The following is a 16,009-nucleotide window of genomic DNA, read 5'->3' on the forward strand; positions in this document are numbered from 1 at the left end:
CTCACAATCCGGTTAGATTATATCAACTAGTAATAACGACAAATTTGAGCTCGAGTTTAGTTCCATAAAGTTAAATATTCCCTTTTGAAGATTGGTTTCACTGATTTCAAAGTTGTTGGTTTTTATGGTGGCCTTTGGGTCTTCTGGAATAAGCATAGAGTTAAAGTGGAATATATTGATCATAATTCCCAATCGATTTTTTTGAAAGTTGATATGCCTCTTAAACCTGTTTGGATGCGTTATGTGGTTTATGGAAGCACAACTCATTCTCTCAGAGCTAGCCTTTGGCGCTATCTTGAAGATCTCAGATCTAAAGCTGGTCTTCCTTGTGTTATCATGGGGGATTTTAACGAGTTGGTTTCTTGTGCGAATAAGAGTTGTGGGCCTTTTACTAGTAGATTTGGGGTCTCAGAGATTGGGTTAATAGAAATGCCTTGCTTGATATGGGTTTTGTTGGAACTTGATTTACTTGGAGCAACAAGAGAGTGAAGGAAAGGCATAACAGGGGATTTTGTTATAGTGATTGGAGAAGTCTTTTTCATGAAGCTTTTATCCATCATCTCCCTAGAACTAGATCTGATCATTGCCCCATTTTACTTCAGTTACAATCTAATAATTTTATTAATAGAGCTTCCTCTCCTTTCCGATTCCAAGCTATGTGATGTTCACATTCTGACTACTCTACTTTTGTGGAGAACTCATGGAGCTCTTTTTCTGGAAGTCTGCAATCCAAAGTTAAGCAAATGGCCACTGCTTTATCCAACTAGAATAAGGAGGTTTTTGGACATTTATTTCAGAAAATGAGAAGCTTTTTCATAGGGATGATAATCTTGTTCTTATCAATCTTGAGGTTAATTTAATTCTTGAGTATGAGAAATTAGAGATCAAGAGAGTATGTTTTGGAGGAAAAAATCGAGAGATGATTGGAACAGAGGAGGTGACAGAAATACCAAGTACTTCCATCTTACTACTCTTGTTAGAAGAAAGAGGAACAAGATTGAAGGTCTATTTAATAGCAATGGTGCTTGGTTTACTGATGTGCACTCGATGAAAAAAATTGTTGTTGAGTTCTTCTCTGATCTCTTTACTCAACCTGAACTTGAGGACATTGGAATTACCATTCCTTGGCTTTTCCCCAGGATTGATAAAAACATAATGGATGCTACTGTGAGAAATGTTACTCTTCTCGAGGTCAAAAATGCTCTTTTTACTATTGGTAGTTTAGAGGCTCCTGCGGTTGATTGTGACGAGCACAATTTTATGACATTTTAGTGATTGATTTTGTTTAAGTGTGTTTTATCGGCTTGCTTGATTCTAGTGCCTTTTACTTTTTTGGATTAAAGTCTATATTCTTTTGGGAGCTTCTATTCATATCTCCAAAATCAGTGTTCAGACCTCCTTACTCAGTAGACCTCCATTTTGCTTTTATAGATACCTAAAATACTATTTAAACCTCTAAAGTTTTCCTAAAATGGCAATTATCTATATCAAATCATACTACTATCGATTAATTTCTTTCATACTCTATTTCAAATTCATTTATTATATAGAACTCGAAAATATGCATAATAATCAAACAAACTATCTTCTCGAATTAATTCGATCACTCTTTCACTCGTTTTCTAAATTAATAATAAATTAGTAAACTATATTTTTCATTCATTAATAGTAACATCAACGTATGTGAAATATTTTAACTTCTAATTAACGAGTTTTGTTCATCAACGTATATGAAATATTCTATCCTCTAATGAATGATTTTTATTATTTTTTAGCTCAAATCGAAGTTTATGAGAAATTCTAGATAGTTATATAGTTTATACATTAAAATCGTCCACATTCAATTTGATGTTAATCATCTACATTAAATTTTGACTAATGATGTTTATCAAAAAAGAAAGTAATCAATTAAATCATTTAATGCAATTTGATATCCCATTTTAGATTGTCTAGCAATAATATAAATGATATACATTTGTATTTTATAATAGACTAGTAAGAATTATTTCCCTTCTTATATTTTTATTATTATATGTTTTTTGGTAATTTCATATGCATTGACTAAGTCAAAACTCTCTAGGATAAAACATGGAGGTTCAAGTGCCATTTTAGGAAGTATGAATAGAATCTCCCAATTCTTTTTCTTCTTTTATAATTTTACAAATATTTAGTCATACTATTGATAGGAGCAGAAAGTGTGACGTTCTTAATGTGATTATGCCCTATTCTTACTCTTTGTTACCTCTTATATAGTATATTTTAGTTTCTTTTGTATGAATAAGTGTCTAGGTAGAGCTTATATCAATTATGAGTGAAGTGATGATGAAATCATGCTAAATGTTAAGAATCCTTGTTGAGATATGATTCATTGTTCGAGTAGGATTCATCCTTTCGTATTTCTTTGTTTCTAATGTACTTATTCTTATTAGGAAATATCAATCCATGTTTGAGAAGGAAAGCTTCCTAGTTCCACAAGGAAAAAGGAGAAGAAGATTTGCACTTAAAAAGCCCAATCAATGCAAGAATGGAAATGCTGTCAAGATTCGTAGTCCAACTTCGACGGGGTCCCCTAGATAGCTCCGATCGAGTTAGAAGATGTGCCTTATATGGATAGAAAGCTATGTGAGTCTAGTTTCTGTAGGATTTGGAATCAAATCAATATCTTATTCCTACATAGAGATATGACCGAATCATTGATCGGAGGTCCAGTGAGCTTGGCGGAATTATCTCAGCCATTGATTTGCTTTTGATCCAAGGGCTATGATGGAAACTTGGGACCTTAGTTCTCCTGCATATAGAGCACAAGTATGTATCATAATCTCCATAAATCCCTGCACCAAAGAATGTCAAAGAAGGCATGCAGCAAATTAAATGAGAAGAGACAAGAAAGTTAAAGAAGGCATGCAGCAAATTTAATGAGGAGAGGTAAGAAAAATCAAACATGTCTGCAACAATTAAGCCTTTTGCTGCCTCCCTAATTCAAAAGAAGAAATTTGTGCAAAAGAAATCAACACTAAAGGAGGAAGAAGATATGCAATCCTCGTAGAAATCAGAATTCTGGCAGTGCAGATCATCCAACTTTGATGGGCTCCCCTGGACAGCTTAAAATGATTGAGAAAATGCATGATATATGGATGAAAAGCCACGGAAGTCTAGTTGAAATTTCCAGTTGTAATCATCTCAATATCTATTTTCTAGAGAAAGTTATGGCCAAAACAAGGGACAAAGGTCAGATCTGCCGAATCTAGAAAACCTCAACCAATTTAGTTTCAACTTTGTGGACTTTGTTGCCATCCTCACTTGGGTTTCTTCCTCTATATATAGCACCTCATTTCTACATAAAATGATCATCAACCTTGCTCACAAGAGTTGCCAAAGCTCTGCCCAAACACTTTCATTCACCAAGAACCATAGAATCCGAATTCACCACCCTTCATCATATTTTCTGTCCAAAGCTTGGGAGCCTAGGATACCATACTCTTGAAGATCTCGTGCTACCTCTGTAAGGAACCTTGGGAGGAGAATTATAAAGTATAACTCTATGATCTTCATATTTAGTTTTCGGGTTTTTATGTTCTTGTTCTTGGATGATTTATGTTTAGGTTTTGTTAAAGTTATTTTTATTCTTGTCTATGAGATATTTGTAACTTTTGAATGACATGATGAATTAAGGTTTTCGATTTCAATTCAATGATTTTAGGTTTTATGTCATGAGTTTCTGTTTATTTATGTTCTTAATTCATTTTTGGTGTGTTCTTATATTGCATGTGTGATTAAGACAAGTAGTTGATGTCGCATATGTTAATCATTCAAAGTTAAAAACGATTTTGATACAAGTAGTTGATTAATTGTTTGTCCCCTTTGTTCCTCCACCGATTATGATCTTAAGTTCGACATTGGATAAGTGCTTTAAACATGTTGATTTCTCTTTTGTGATACGTAATTGCATGATGAATTGGTATGTTAGATTTCATAGCAAGAAAAGTAGTTAAGCTCGATAATATCTATGTATTAGGAACCAAGTAGGAACTTGATGCATGATCGAATTTAAGATGAACTATGATACTTACGTCATGAACATGATTGAGAGTAGATTTCGTTACGTTTGTTCTTATGTTATTTGTTTGGTAATTGCTTATGTGTTGGTTAATCACATGTATAGATTAGTTTAGGTTTTATTTTCTATTTTTGTCTGTCAACCCGATCCTATATATCAAACTCTTTTAAACTTGTATGAATTCGTTGTTAAATGTTTGGTGATTCTATGCCTTGGTTGGATCTCCGGTTTGTGAACGATACTCTCTTGCTTTATACTACTAACGATGCTTACAGGGTTAATATTGATCTCGAGTAATCGAACCAATCAACTATCTAACACTTTTGTTAATACTTATCTAATCTTTGTTTAGAAGCATCTAGTCACCGTCTCTTTTAACATCATTTGTTATGCACGCTTCCTTCTCGTGCTTACCGTTCTTATTTAACCAAAAACATAGTCATTCCTTATTCTCCTGTATCTATCGACTAGGGCTGGACTCGGTGTCAACGGTTTGGTTTATGAGCACTAATCGAGAACTGACACCGAAAAATATATATATAAACCGCGATTTTGGTTAAACTATAATTCGGTTCGGTTTCAGTTTTATTTCGGTTACAAAACCTTAAATTCTTATTGACCTTTCGTACTTGACTAATGAAAATAAAAAGATAAAAAGTGAAGGAGTAAACTATAAGTTCAATACTTCAATTAAGTTACATTCACAAAATAAATAATTCAAAACTCATAAATTAACTAAAAAAAAGCATTGTACTTTGCTGAACCACAACAAGTTAACCAAAATAAACATTAAACATCTTGAGTTTCATCACTAGACGTTCATACTTGTCTTAACATGAGGGCTAGTTGACAAAACCCCCCAAGCATTACATTATATCTCTGCATGCATGATTGTACACATACAAAAATCAAAATCACATATCTATGCATTTATATATTTATTACCAAATTGATTCTGTGTGTAAGCACCCAATTATATATCTTCACCAAATTCACCCGATTATATATCTTCAAGGCATTATATATTATCGATATAATAATATCTAAAACTATGTTCGGTTCATTTTCCACCAGTTTTTTGAAAGCATATAACCGATAATCGACACCAATTGCTCGGTTCGGTTCGGTTTCTGGCACCGACGTATCGATTCCATCCGTTCCGGTTTTTTAACATCGGTGTGGTTCGGTTATGGCCAGTTTCGGTTTTTTCAGTGTCAGATAGTCCAGCCCTACTATCGACTCTTCTGTCTGGCTTGTGCTTAGAGAACTCAACTTTCATTTATACACCCAAATCTACACCTTTGCAATAACCTCGAAGAGATTGTCGTAAACCTGCTGCCCAACAATTTAAACTTCTTGATATGTGGCAGCTACCAAAGATAAGTTCAAATCTCTCGTCTGCTCGAATCGACTTGTTCTGTTTTAATCTTTCTAAAAGTTTGGGTGTGGATTGTTATGAAATCTGGTTTAGGTGGCCCGATTGCTTGAGTAGATTGATGAGCTTGAGGAGATCGGGTGCTTGAGTAGTATGGTTGCTCTTGAAGACTTTGTTTGGAGGTAGGAAAATTAAACTTTCTCTATAACTTTGATCTATTATGGATTGACTTATGGTATCTGTTAGGATTGTTTGTTGTGATGCTTCCTCTGTCTTTTTTGTGCGATCCCCATATATGATTGGATTATATTGCTTTGTTTTATTGGATTCTTGATCGAAACATGTGAGTATATACAACCTGTTGAAATATGGATGTCGTGTAAATTGGGATGTTGTTTTGTTTCTTCAGTGAGTGAACTAGTATGGTTCATGTCCTTATTAGCCATATTGCATTCTGGACCCTTTCCAAGTTGATTTGGATTTTGTCCTTGATCATATTTTAGTGATATTTTAGTGGTGACCAGTTGTTTAAAATATACACAAGGAGGACTTCATAATTGTTTTAGTTCTTCTCTTTTACAAGGATTGATAGCAGCAAGCTATCTTTGCAAATTGATTTTATTAATCAAGTTTATTTCTTAATCAGTCCCTTTCAAAAACTCCTTGTGAAGATATATTTTATGGATCAATGATATCATTTTTGTCCTTTTTTGATTGAAACGGGTATGATATGAGGCATACTACTCTTCTTACCATCAGTTTTGACAATGAATCCAACTAATTATATTCTCTTAACTTTTTCATTCTTGCTCTAAGGATTAATGTCCAACAATCCAACCTTCTTCATTGATTTCATTTCATTACAAAGCCTTGTTCAGTACTCAGTCTATCTATTTTTGTCTTACTTATAAAGATTGATTTCAATTATCAATATTCTTTGAGTGCAGCAGACTTACTTCCCATTCTTTCTATATTACAAGTTTACAGCAACATACCATTACTACTGTTAGCTTTGCTAAACAAAAGCTGATTCCTTCCTATTTATAAGTTCCAGATATTGGACCTTATGCTATGTTCATTTGTTAACTAAATTCAGTCTCCTTATTCATTCTTGTTGTGTTGACGTAAACCATGAAATCCAGCTCTCTTTAGAAATCGTCTTTTTAGACAAGCCTCAGTCCTTTTTCAAAAGTAAAGTTCCAGTATTGTACTTGTTGTCGTGCTTTTAAAGGTTAGATGCCCTTCCAAATATAAAGTGTTACGATTCTTTTGAGAATTTAAAAGAAGCCGCTTTGGTCTATGTAACCTTTTCAGAAAAAAAAAATTTGGTTTATGTCTATGTACTTATTTCGTCTAGTTTCAATATTTTTATCTTCATTAATGATTCTATTTCTTTTACCATGTTTTGAGTTTATATTAAGCCCAATCAGTCTTATCACTTGTTATATCATCACATGTAAGCTTCAGTCCTTGAACTCCACTGTGGTGTTATGGTTTCTCTATATAAATACTCTTGTCTCTTATAAAAAAGCCAGTCAATATGTTTCTAAAATATAACTGTGAGTTTCCAAGCTTCTGCATATGTTCGCTGTTTCAAGCTTCGTGTAATTCCATCTTATAAAGTTTTGTCATACCTATTTGAGTACAAGTTCATTTCTGGGCAAGCTTTTTGTCCTATGCTTGGACGGGGGTTTCAAGCTATATTAAGTTCACTTTAAGGGGCTAAATAACTCATGTAAGGCATTGGCCTTTTGGATTTAAATGTTTTTATTTGGTTAGGCCCGAGAATTTTTTGAAGGAGGGATTGTGACTCCCTAGGGTATTTATCCAAAACCTGATCAGGATCCGCTTGCGGGGGTTGCTCAGTGGTTTAGCTGGGCGGTGGGCTCTAACTGGCATCTTAAGTTTTTATTGATACTACAAAGTGCAGTCAATAAAAAGAAAAAGGATTTATATTGGAATTGGTTTACAGTGAGGCTCTTGATGTTGTTTATATCGTATATGAGGGGATTTACTTCATTTATCACAATCTCTATCTGTTTCATTCCCTCAAAGCTGAGCCTCAATTCATTGTTTTGCAACATTGTGTTAGTGATTTGATTTAGTTTCCTTCCAGCTGCAACTTTTAAAGATTTATTTATGATATTTTACTTTGCTTATCATAATCCTCAGATTATTCACTTTGCTTCCATCCACTTTTCTGATAATTTATGTCATTCTTAATATATGCTAATTTAGAATCATTGTTATTGTCACGCCCCCAATTCGAGACCATTATTATATGGAAATTAGAGGTATGACCTTAAAACCAATAAAATTTCCTCAATAAAACTGATATAAATATATGTCTAAATAATACTTTTATTAGGAAACAAAATCAGAGTTATTTTACAATACAACGGATTTAGAAATACTGAAATTTAGCGAAGATACATGAGTCGCGCATTTAATGTCTTGAAATAATAAGTGAAGAAAAACCTTCATTTTATTTGGTAGATTCATCCCATTCCCCAAGCACCTACTCATTACCTGAAAATAAGATTGTGTAACATGATGAGTAACACAAACCCAGTAAGTACATAATATATTCTTATAATAATTTGGCTAATAAGAAATTAAAATATGAACATCGAAGGAAAATGTACCAAGAACCAGGTGTATTTGGTCACACAAATTCTTACTTATGTGTATAGATATACATATCAGCATCAATATATTCAATCAATTGTGTGAATTTTCAAGAAAACTGGTAATTAATTACAAAGTCACATGTTAGGGTTTACGTTTACCCAAAACACGGATAAGCCTCAACATACCAAGGCCAACATCAAAGTATGTATACTGAAGGTCAATTCTCCTATGAGTATAATAGTGCACTATATGTGGGGATTAGGGCCCAAATCTAACTCATAAAGCACAAAACCATTTTACCAGCAATTCACTTAAGCACGGGATAGTACAAATCGCCCGAATTTACACCTTTAACTCAATAATATCATAACTCATCAAGATATAAATACTAAAATAAGACTATTTAAATACTAAAATAATAATAATCTTACACCAAGATATAAATACTTATCAATAACTCAATGTATGCATGAAATAAACAAGTTAATAAACTTGAAAGTAAATGTGCAAATAAAGTAAATGTACTTTAAATTAAAAGTAATTAGATAATATTTGTTTTGTAGTCAAAGAATTAGTAGTCATTTCTCCTACCTCTTTGTCCAAAGTAGCAATTGTCATTCAAATAATAATGTCAAAGTCCGTCAACTTTCCGTATCGATAACTCAATCAATGAACGTCCAAATTAGACAAGTGAGGAGTCTATGTTCAAGGATTTGTTGTAAGGAATCTAATAGGATATGTCAGACAGTCCAGTTCAAAGTCATTGAGTCCAAAAAGTTCAAACAGTAGCAGTGCAGAAACCGATCATCAAGTTATCATCTTAGATGTCTACATATTCTACCTGTAACAAATATTTTATCATTTCTTATGAAACTTTTCATATTAAAAGTAGAGATCTTATACTTTAATTTAATATAAAGTTTGTGGAAAATGGTTAAGAAATTAGTGAGATATAAGTTTTTAAAGTCGTGAGTGCTACAAGAGATTTTCAGTGAGTTTATTAACTCTAACTTTGATTAGCCATAACTTCTCTATTTCTAAACGTTTTTGAGTGATTCAAAAGCCTAAATTGAAGCATTTTTCATGAGGAATTTAATGTTATTGTTACTGTTAGGTTAGTATTAACCCAGTAATGTTTGCCTTATTCTTATTCTTTTACTTTATCTTTTTGTATATTTATCTATTTCTTATTACGTTTCCGACTCATGCTAGGAAAATGTGCAAATGATCGGAAACACGTCACAAAGAGTGGATTTAGCGCACATTCCGGATTCGGGTGAAAGTTTCAAGCTAAAAAGAAAAAATGTGGAGATTTCACAAGAAAACAAAAGTCAATGCCGGAAAATGTTGGTTAAACTCCGGCGATGAGAATGTGGTTGCCGGAAACGGTGGTAGTTGAAGTTAATAAGTCAATGGAGCATTAGTGAATCATGAATTGTAGATTTAAATTTAAATTTAAATTCAAAATAGAAGAAGACAAATAAAGGGGACCATTCAAGAACAATATCCACTATTTGTGCTCCATGAATTGTGGAGATAAATTCAAATTCAAATTCAAAATAGAAGAAGGGAAATGAATGAGACTATTTCAAGAACAAGATCCACAATTTGTGCTTCCACATTTGAACACCATATCTAGCAATTCATCATTTTCCATCTCTACTCTTCATTTATGACCCTAAGGCTTTTAAATACCCTCATTCTCCCCCAATAACGAATTACAACCTTTACCACACCCAAACTCCATCAAAACTTCATATTTTCGATAGTTTTAGCTTAGTTTCTTAGTCCTAGTTCATAAGTATCAAGTTTGTGTAGAGAGAGGGGTGTAGCATCTTGGGTTGATAAATAAAACTCTAAGATTCTACACCTCTTGATCAATCACAATTGTGGTAGATTCATGTAGCATTGTTCTTAATCTTCTTTTTGTGTATGTAGATTTGTATAGTGTTTTGGGTTTGAGAAAACCAAAAATATTATACTTTGATGCTTCACATCCTCTTTGTTTACATCTAGGAAGCTCATGGGTATTGTGGTTCTTTCTCACACTCTTTGTTTTCATAATGTAAAACTCTATGATGTCTTTTATGTATTTATCTATGTATTGTGAGTAGTGGAGTTGAGGCTAGGCTAGACTTACCCACACTTGTGCAACAATGTGTTTTCTCTATTTAATTTCTTATTGATGTATGTTTGAATCTATTGGCTTCTATACTTAATGATACTAAATGTGTTAGCTAGCTTTGTCACCTAGAGAGCATGTTTAGTAAACTAATGAACCGGAAACTTGAAATTGACAACTTCTTGAATCCATAGCCTGAGTAACCCTTAGGTGGTGGTTTAATGTTTCTTACGGGAAATATTAAGTTGCTCGTATTTCTTACTTTGAACTTAATGTTTGTGTCATGAGTGTAATTACTTTAAGGGGGTGTTATGCTTGTGATACATATCTCACTTGTATTATAAGGTAATATAATTCAGACTATGTTTAACTTGGCTCCAAAAGACTTTGTTAAATTGCATGATTAGTTGGTTTCTTGGTTGCTTCACCAAAGCACTAGGGGGGGGAATTTGTCAAACATGTTTCACATCAATTATACCTAATCTTGGGAGTAGGTAGCTTCACACAAATACACATAATAATACTTATGTGATACAACCAAAAGTTACTTTGGACAAACTCAGATGTTATAAAATACGAAAATATAACTCTTATCAAAACATGGTCTTTTCTATTTTATCCTTAGCTATGCACTTTGATAAATCTTAAAAGACAAAAGATTATAAGGATGTAAGATGTAGTTACCTTGAAGTTTCAGAGGTGAAATGAAGGTTTTGATGTTGATCCAAAGTTGGATTTTTTAGTAAAGAATAAACTTGTTTAAGAGAGAAAGAGTGAATGCTAGAATTTTGGCTTAAGAATGATTGGATGGTTGAGTTTTATATCAACTAAGGGAACTCTAGACTTGCTTGATTTCTGATTTTGAAGTGTGAAGAAAACTTGAGGTAGCTCACAACTATAAATAGGCGAAGAAGGAACACAAAAGTTCAATTCTCACATACCCTTCTCAATAATTAATATTGAGTGATGGCCTAGCTAGTTAGTGTGGTTAATGGAAAATAAAAAAATAGTGTGATGGGGTAAAACATAAAAATAAATCAGCCAGGTTCAAAACATATTAACATAAGGATTATATATATATATAGATATAACAAACACATTTATATGTGTTATTCTAAAAAGTAAAGGAATTTAATATATTTCATTTCATAAGGTTTTCAATATATTTGCACTATCTAACACTAATATAATGCATAAAAGATAATATTATTAGTATTAGTCTTAAACTCGATTACAGAGTATCGAGTATACGCAAGAATATGAGTTAACGTATTCAAATCGTGGTCTAATACTTACAAAAATAAATTTTCTATCTTTGAAAGTATGAACCTTAGCATCATTGGTTTCTAAAACGAAATATTAGAAGAAAAATTGAATTAATTCTAAGTTAATATAACCTTAGTGTACTAAATAGTAAATACTAAATTGAGGTATTATAGTTGTAATGATTGCTTTATCGTACCTACTGAGCTTGTGAAGCTCATAACCTATATTCTCCTCGTTGTTTTCAGGTTATCCATAAGTGGATGTGTTATTTATATTCTTGAGCTCTTGACCTGAAGTTTACTTGGTTTTTACCCATTAAAGGCGTGCTTGTTGTATCGTGCTTATTGTTTAAATACTCTTGTTTTCATTGGCAGAGATGTCTTGTGGCATTGAATTAAGGAGTTTTCTTTGCCATTGTTATGTATGAAGAGTTAGACTAGTTATCCTTGTATGAGGTTGTAACCTATACAAACCCTTCTGATAGAGAGAGAGAGATAGAGAGAGAGAGAGAGTGTGTGTGTGTGTGGCCTAGACAGGATGCATTCCTTTCCATAAAGAGGAGTCGTCATCAAATGGTAATCTTGCTCTGTTCATGAATATGTCTTCCAGGGAAGCCAGGTTGCCTAAGCCTAGAACTTTTAGCATTTCCTAAACTCATTCGCCTTGGATAGTGCGGCATGTGCCCCTTATATGTTATTGTTTCCAATAAAGTGGATCCGGCCAATTGCAAATCATCTATTCCTGTTGACAACCTTCGAAGTGATTTGACCTTTAAACAATACTTTAAACAGAGTGTTTGGAGGCCAGCAAGACCTCTGATACCTCTGATACAATCCGGTAGCCTAATTCTATCCTCCCTTCAGAGAGAAGTTTAATTTTAGTATAGTGTGAGAAAAATGTGAGTGTATAGTATAGTCTAATTGTGAGAAGTGCTTTGTGAAGTTTCCTACTACTATAATCTGGTGTGTGTGCTTTTATTACAAGTAAGTTTGTTTCATTTTAAAAGACATTATGAGTAGCTAAGCAACATTTAGCTGTTTACCCGAGAGTGAGGCTTTGGGTTTTGTATATGTAAATATTGTTGTTAGACCATATAACAAGATCTAACAAGATCTTTGCAGCAAAATGTTGTATGCAAAGGTCTATCAAGATCTTTGCAGCAAAATGTTGTGTGCATGTTTTAGACTTTTATTACCATGGATTGACATCAAGAAAGGGAGAGTTTCATCAGGATCTGGAGTTTATTGAATTGTAGGTTTTTTAAAACCCCCTACTGGGCATCGTTTTTGCTCATCCCTTTTCATCGCATTTTCAGGTGGTGGTTAGTTAATAGTTTGAAGTTGGAATTGCTCGATCTACCACCAGAGCATGTTGGAAAAGCAAGATGTTTTGGTGAGCTTTAGGCTGATTCAACTCAGCTGATGAGTGTTTTTGACTGTATATAACTAGAATGTTAAGTACATATTAGGATAGCTCAATGTTCTAAACCCGGAGAACCCTACCCGCCGCGATTTTGTGCTAAACGGCGGTGTTAGGCGGCTAGGTGCCTGGGTGGAGCCAGGGCGGATCCTGGGCGGCTAAGTTTTTTTTTTTTTTTTTAGTTCTGAATTTTGAGTTTGATTTGGATACAGAAGTACTTGAATGATATAGAGAAGAAGAATTTGATGAGCTCCGAGGGATTAAGCTTGCAAGAATGCATTCCCGTTGTTTGAATTTTTTTTCTTATTTTCTAAAGGGTTAGTCAATTGTGTTTATTATTATTGATTTTCTTAAGTTCATTGTTGTTGAATTGTATTTCTTTTTTTCCTAAGAAGCTAAGATCATTAGATCAATATTGTTGAACATTTATAAGGATTAAAGATTAAGAACATATGTATTTTCAGTATTCTAGACATTATATATATTTTTACATTAATTTCATGCATTATATTCTTATTTTAATTGTATTTATATAATTATTTGTTATTAAAAATTTAAAATATATACAAAAATACAAATCCCATTAATCCCCGATTAATTCTCTAGGCGCTGGTTTTCAGTTGTCCGCCCGATTAACGCCTAGCATTTTTTATAACCTTGGGATAGCTACTCACCTGGGCAATGAACATCCTAGCCTATTGGGGATGTATCCATCTTTATTTGACCAAGTATAGTCGGCACCTTGGTATCCCATATTGACAAGGCCATTTCGACAACCCAAATCTTGCATGCCACCAAACTTGAAATGGCAAGAGCCACCAATTTTGTCAGCATAGGAAATCAACTCATTAAAATCACCAAGAATCAACCAAGGTAATCCAACAGAGTGGAAGATAGAATCAAGGTAGCTCCAAAGATTGCTTCTAGAGGTATTGCAAGGGCTAGCATAAACTTCAAAATCCAAGATAAAACCACCCGCTTCCTTAATTTCAAAATCCGTAAAACCAAGGCCTAAAAGAAACTTCTTAACACCCTAGAACTGAATTTTAGGTTCACAAATAAGTAAAATGTCAACATTATTCATTCTAACAAGGTCTTGAACAGAAAACCTAAAATTATCACTACCAGATCCTCTAGCATTCCAAAAGAGTACGTGATCCACTAAACAACAAAAAGAGAAGTAGGATAAAATCCTGATTAAGCATTAACCATATCATCCCAAACAGAAGAGGAGAGGTTATCATCAGTAGCAAACGCTTATTTTCATCAATAATACTCAACAAAACAATCAGTAGCTTGTATAGAATCAGCCATCTCAAACCTCTCAACCAAAGGCTTGGGATGATAGTGACCAAAGACACTTGCAACTCCAATACCAATTACCCTAGATCCAATATTCTCAAACGAAAGCTTCTTGAGAAGAATGATGCTTCAAATTAGAAGAAAGAATGTTTGAACCTTCTTTCTGAGGGGAGATCACCAGTCTTCTTCTTATCTTGGAAACTCTTCCAAAGCTTCACAATGGTGGGGCTTTCAATATCAGGATTGTCATTTACTGTATCTTTAGGAGTGACCACCTCCTCAACATTTCCATCTTATAAAACAGAAAAACGAGAACCAGATTGATCATTCTTTTTACCATTAGTTCCATCTTTAGGTTTCATCTTGTTCCTATAATTCATTAACATCCACGGCCCCATGTCTTCCTTAATCACCTCATTCCGCATATTCGCCATTGAAACATCAGAAGACCCAGCATTACAACCATTCGTGTCCTCAGCCATATCATTAGAGCCAGGGTTAGGAGGGACTGGAGTAGAATAACTCATAGGCACAACAATGGAGGGGCACTTGTCTTTGGCATGACCATAGCATCCACATTCAAAGCTAATCTTTAGGAGTGACCACCTCTCCTCAACATTTCCATCTTGCAAAACAGAAAAACGGGAACCAGATTGATCATTCTTTTTACCATTAGTTCCATCTTTAGGCTTCAATTCCTATAATTCATTAACATCCACGGCCCCATGTCTTTCCTTAATCACCTCATTCCGCATATTCGCCATTGAAACATCAGAAGACCTAGCATTACAACCATTCGTGTCCTCAGCCATATCATTAGAGCCAGGGTTAGGAGGCACTGGAGTAGAAGAACTCATAGGCATAACAATGGAGGGGCACTTGTCTTTGGCATGACCATAGCATCCACATTCAAATGAAATCTTTAGGAGTGACCACCTCCTCAGCATTTCCATCTTGGAAAACAGAAAAAACGGGAACCACATTGATCATTCTTTTTACCACTAGTTCCATCTTTAGCCTTCTTCTTATTCGTAAAATTCATTAACATCCACGGCCCCATGTCTTCCTTAATCACCTCATTGCGCATATTTGCCATTGAAACATCAGAAGAGCCATCATTATAACCATTCGTGTCCTCAGCCATATCATTAGAGCCGGGTTAGGAGGGACTAGAGTATAAGAACTCAGAGGCTTTGGAGAGAGGCGCGTTCTTCAAAACCACTGACTGTTTGCTATGACAACCTTCAGGATTTAAAGCGAAGACATTAACACACGGAATATCAAATCATACCATGAAATAAAAGCATAAATCGTAAAGTATATTGACCGAGGCTGCTACTGCAATCAAAGAGATGAGGTGTGCTGGAAGTGGCATGAACAATGGGGTAAGAACCTCCTGACTACAAAACCCAGAATACTTTTTAACAACAAAAGAATACAAACTCAGGAAAGACATTAACAAATGTCAATGAACTGGAAGGACAACAACAGTAGAAGGTCCCCAACCTCTCACTCTCATCTTTCAGTATTGCTCAATCACTAATGGACTAATGACTAAGAGTGAAATGTTTCTTATTACAAAAAAGAAAACCTTGTTTCTGAGTTCTTTCCAGACCAACTGTTCCAACTTCCAAGCTTTAAAAAAAGTCCATTTTCTGGTGGGTTATCAAGGTAGCTTGCTCGTCAAAGAGTAATAACACATTATGTCAGAGTCTTTTTAGACTAACTACTCGTACTTAGAAAAGGAAATAATCATAAAAATGGAATATGAAAGCAAACCAACAAATAGTGCATTAATTAACGATTTCTCTACCTGCAAGAAGCAAGGATATATGAA

This window comes from Argentina anserina, chromosome 6, assembly GCF_933775445.1.
Source record: "Argentina anserina chromosome 6, drPotAnse1.1, whole genome shotgun sequence".
NCBI classification, from domain to species: Eukaryota; Viridiplantae; Streptophyta; class Magnoliopsida; order Rosales; family Rosaceae; genus Argentina; species Argentina anserina.